This window comes from Gavialis gangeticus, unplaced genomic scaffold (genome assembly GCF_001723915.1).
Source record: "Gavialis gangeticus isolate Ggan-Ray unplaced genomic scaffold, GavGan_comp1, whole genome shotgun sequence".
NCBI classification, from domain to species: domain Eukaryota; kingdom Metazoa; phylum Chordata; order Crocodylia; family Gavialidae; genus Gavialis; species Gavialis gangeticus.
The window spans coordinates 133666865-133672418 of record NW_017728992.1 but is presented as its reverse complement, the minus strand read 5'-3'; positions in this window follow the sequence as shown (position 1 = coordinate 133672418).

The window sequence follows — 5554 nt, the reverse complement described above, 5'->3', positions numbered from 1 at the left end:
GTATTTAGAGAGTTTGCTTGGCTATTCCACAGGGGAAAGTGTGCTGAAAGTTAGGGATACCTGAGCAAAACTGACTAGTAGCCAGACTCTGGGGGAAAGCAATAAGCTTTAGCAATTAATAACGTCTCATTTTCTTCCCCAGGTTATTACATCTGAAACTATGGGGGATGAATAAAAACAAAACGAATTAAGTCTGCAAACCAAATGACACTGTGCAAGGCGATTAACACACTGAGCAGTGTTTAATGGCTGTGTTTTCATGGGCTGCTTGGAAGCCAGCCCTTGCTGCTTTTTTATTTTAAACTCGTTTTCCCGCTGTATTCCTACGCGGTAGATCTAAGTAAAGGAAGAGGTCGTTCATTAGTTTTGCCGAGCGGCGTGTATGTTAGGGATTTGAAAGCTCCCTGTGCGTACAGCCCCAGGCAGACAGATGAATAGATAACCCGTGTGCGAGGTGCCCTGTGTCGTGGAAGCAGCGAGAGAGAGCGAGCGGTATTCCTGGACTCGTAGGAAATGCGGGTTGGGAGGGACCTCAGGAAGTCACCTAGTCCAACCCCCTGCTCAAAGCAGGGCCATCCCCAACCAGCTCATCCCAGCCAGGGCTTTGTCCACCCGGGTCTCCAAAACCTCCAAGGATCTTGGAAGTCTTAAAAACCTCGGGGTCTTAAAAACCTTCCACAGCCTCTCTGGATACCTGTTCCAGCGCGTTACTACCGCCCTCATGAGAGAGTTTTTCCTGATATCTAATCTGACAATATCCAAAGGGGGTTTTATAGTTGTTTGTTGATGTTACATTTGTACACAAATATATATAGTCAATATTAGTTATATTTATTTATTCATATGTATGTATGTATGCATGCGTGTGTGTGTGTGTGTGTGTATTCAATATAACTACTTGGGGGAAAGTGATCAGGGAGTAAACTTCCGTAATTCATAGGATAGTAGGAAATGATTAACCATTGCCACCCAAGTAGTCATACTGAATACATTACATCCATCCATCTATCCATCTATCTATCTATCTAATTCTAGATTATCTCTATGGCTTCTCGGCCTCTTGAAGGCTCAGATCAAGTGTAGTAAAAACTCAGTCTATATCTATAGTTAACATTGAATATTTTTATTCGTGTACAAACGTACCATCAACAAACAACGCCCCCCCCCCGCAACCCAAGAGCATCAGGCGGAGCAGCACCAGCGGGGCAGTCCGGCAGGCGCCGCCATCCTGCCCGCCGCCCGGGAGGGCAGTGAAGGTTTGGCCGGGGAAGAAGCCCTCTGGGCCGGTCGCCTCTCTCCTCCCCGCATCCTTCCTCCGGACACGCCTGGAGCGAGGGAGGCTCTGAAAGCTGTGGCTCCCGCTCCTGTTCCCTCCGGAAAAGGAGGCCGGTCAGTTCGTTGTGTCTTGCCCCGGGTTTCGTTTGCGATTGCTGCAAGTGAAGGTGCCCGGCTCGTGCCCGGGCTGTGCAGCCTTGCCCTGGCGCCTCCACGTGGCCGTGCGGAAGGCTGGTACATGCAGGTACATGACGGCCCTTCGCTTCCCCCGGCCGCGCTGCGCACCTCTGGCCAGGCCGGGGCTGGAGGGCAGGGGCGGGTGCGGTGCCCAGGGTCTGCGATGCCTACACGAGGCAGCTCGCAGGGCTACAGGCGGTGCGTGTATGGGTGGGTGTTTGTGTGCGGCGGGGCACTACATCCCGCTCTAAGCTGCCCGGGATACTTGCCTCCTTTTTGATTTAACGCTCAGGATGTCTCTTGCCCGGGAAGAGCCGGGCTGCGAACAGCCCTTTCCCCAGCCCGGGGGCCCGGGGGCGGGGAGTGCAGTGCCCGGGGCTGCGGGGCCGCCGCCGCGCTCCTGCCTTTCAGCTGGGAAGATCAGGACTGAGAGCTTCGGGTTTGCCTCTCGCACCCGCTGCCAGCGCCAGCCGCGCCGGCATGTCACCATTTCCGACTGAATTCAGAGCTCGTAATGAACACCCTGCCTTGCGCCTGTACTCAGAGCTCGCCCGGAGGGGAGAGACGGGACGCTTCGTAACTGGCGGGATACCCTGCAAGCACCACCGCCCCCAGGAAAACATATGGGGTCACGGTAGATTTTACATGCATCTTTCACCCCGATTTCATTGCTTCACAGGCACAAAAATAATCCGAGATTCCATCCAAAACGGCCTTGCTGTTCCTCCCGCATGGGCGCAGGGCATCGCTGTGTGTCTGCTCAGTCATCATCATTTGGCCGTTTTCCTCCCAACACAGTTAAGAAACAAAAGGGGAAAGAAATCCTACCCACACCCTGGCTCATTCCACTGACATAACCCTTCATGCTATCAAAACATTTATTTTGCCCACAAATATCTGCTTAGCTTTAAGGATGTTCGGACAAGTTGGAGAGTCCAGCGGAGAGCAGCGAAAATGGTTGGGAGGCTGGGGCATATGATTTACGATTTAGGAGGAGAGGCGGAGGGGACTGGGTGTATTTAGTTTGGAGAAGAGAAGAGGGAGGGAGGATATGATAGCAGCATTTCACTACCTGAAGGGTGATTACAGAAAGGATGGGGCTAGACTGTTCTCAGTGGTGGCAGACGACAGAACAAGGGGCAAGGGTCTCAAGTTGCAGCAAGGGAGGTTCAGGTTGAATATTAGGAAAAACTTTCTCACCAGGAGGGTGTTGAAGCACTGGGCAGTTACCCAGAGAGGTGGTGGAATCTCCCTCCTTGGAAGTTTTTAAAACCTGGCTTGATAAAGCCTTGTCTGGGATGATCTAGGTGGGGATGGTCCTGCTTTGAGCAGGGGGTTGTACTAGATGCCCTCCTGCGGTCCCTGCCAACCCTGATTTTCTATGATTCTATGATTTAACAGCAATCATTAGTCGATTATGTCACCAAAGAAACCTCTTGGCTTTCTGGGTTGGTGAGAGCCTCTTGCCCTGCCTTCTGCCTAGTTGCTGGCAGCCTGGAGGAAGAAGCCGAGTGGAGTTTCTAAGCCAGGCCCCAAGTTTTGGTAAAGGCCAAGGACCCAAACTCAGCTCTGGAGGGGGCTGTTTCTTCTTCTGGGTAATGCAGAAAATGCCTTAAGAAAAATACACGTGGAGGCACACTACAAATATAAAACTGGCCCATGTAAAACAGGGTTTTCCCACACCTGCCTCACCAGTCTGGGGAAGGAGTTGCGTGAACAAGGCCCTATCTCCAGGCAGGAGTCGTTTGTCTCTGCTGATCTGCCTTTAGTGCTTAGACGCCCGAGCTGTCCTGGCATCACATAGTGATCTCAGTCCTGAGTTCCTCCGGATGGACAGCTCCCGAGCCAGGCTTTGGCCCAGGTGGCTGCCCCGAGCGTACACAAGGGACCGCACTATGTCAGGGAAAGAAAGTTTTGGCCCAATATCGGAGTGTAATTGTCTTTAAAGAGCACGAAGTACTGGAGAATGAAAGTGTCTGTTATAAAACTGCCGTCGGCGGGGGCGAGTTCCGGCCCCGTTAAAGGTTCCTTCTGCAACAGACGCGCAGGAGAAACGCGTCGGCTGAGCTCAAGGACCCGGTTTCTGCTGTGTCGCTGGTATAAACCCCGAGTAATGTTTGCAGTGACTTCTGGTTTACATCAGTGGTGATGTTGGCCCAAATTTCGTAACAATCAGGAATTAGCCAGAGAGGGGATCTGGGAGACTGCCTCCCCCCTTCCCTGTTCGCCACGTGGCATCCCACGAGCTCTGTCACCTGCAGATCTTCCCCGCGGGAGAGCCGGGTGGGACAGGTGACGTCTCCCGATGTCGCTCTTAGGGCCGGGTACCATTTCGCTCTCTGTTTAGAGAAATCCAGCACTTTCTCCCATTAATCTTTAGCTAGGAAAGCGGCCGGACCGCACCTGTATAAACAATCCAGAGGAAGGGGAAACAGGAAAACCTGATGTGTGTGTCTGTTTCTCTCTCTCTACATAGGCGATCCGGGGCGCTAATAGGGAAGGTGCTAGGCAGGCCCGGCGAGCAAACCCCAGCGCCTTTCTGGGTGTCCCTTCCCAGAGCAGCAGCTTGTGCGAGACAGAGCGAGAGCATCCAGTGTCAAAGCAAGTTCAAGAGATCCAGTTGCAAAGTATCACTCGTGCGTTTCAGGGGCGCAACAAATAGTCTCGTCGGCTTCACTTGGCAAGTGTGCCATGGAAATCTCCTCTCGAGACAAGCGTTGGTAATGAAGGCGAAGTTCATGTGCCCCAGAGTAGGGACACAGCAGCGTGAGGAGCAAATCGCGACGTGCTGAGCGAAACCGGGCCTGGAAGCTGTTTAGGTGCCAGATTGCTGCAGAGGAGGGGGCCGGTTTGGCGGGGAGAGAAATGAAAGGCAGAGCTGTAGGCATCAGGCAGGTCCCTGCAAACGAGAAGGTATTTTAACACAAGCACCTTGCACCGGAGTGCCCCCGAGGCAGCTCTGGATCGCCCTCGTGCACTGCCGTGGTCGGGGCACACGTCGCCGCGTTTCCTCCAAAGCGCGGCGGGGAGATGCGCTAACTCCGGCGCACTTCTGGAGAGAGCTGCCGGCTTCCATTTATGTCTGTCACATAATCTGAACCACAGTATCCATAATCGCTTGCCGCTTCCTCCAGCCCAGTGATTCTCAACCCATTTAGACTCAAGGCGCCGCTAACTAACGGCTGAGACTTGATCGGCACCCCACTTGAAAAAATAACTTCCTTACGACAGTGCTTATCTTCTTCTTGCAGGTTTCGGGGGTGTTGGTTGTAGCCGTGTTGGTCTAAGGACAAAGGCGGACGAGGTTCTTTGGGTTAATGTGGCAGCTTTTATTAGACGTCCCCCACCTAAATACTTGGGGGAAATGTTCTTTGCAAGCTTTCGAGCAAAGAAGAGTGTTTGTACGTGGAAGTTTGCGAAGAACATTTTTCCAGCTATTTAGTTGGTCTAATAAAAGAGATGACATTTACCCAAAGAGCCTTGTCTGCCTGTCTTGCAGGGGAGTGGAGGCAGGGGAGGCAGGGAGGGACTGAGCCTCAGCCTGTGCTTCCAAGTACCTCCCTCCAGCGCCCTGACACCCATCGCTGCTAGAGCCCGTTGGCATACCCGGATTAGGTGCGGATGCTTTTTAGTGACTTGCAACTATGCTGCAAGGGACCTGGGAAGGAAAAGGATCTACGGTTTTCAACAGCAAAAACAGTGTTTGCTGTTTGACTCCTTGCATCCCAAGAGCCCTTCAAGCCCGCGGGGCAGTGAATGAAGTCACTGCATAGGAATCAATGTAGAGGAAACCCCGAGCAGGTGAAATCCCGTTACAAGCGGGAAAGGTTGGGTCCACGGTTGGACTGGACCCCGTGCCCGGAGTGGACGAGCGGTGCCCTGGGTTTGGCAGAGGGGCTGTGCCGGGCAGGGACAGCTCCGGGAGCCCGCGCACACACTCCCACACAGTCACACGCGGCCACTCACGATCACGCACACTCAGTCACATACATACACGCACACACTCGCAATCACACGCACACGTACACACGATCACACAGTCACAATCACACATACGTACACACACAGAGTCACACACACAATCACACACTCCCGATCACCC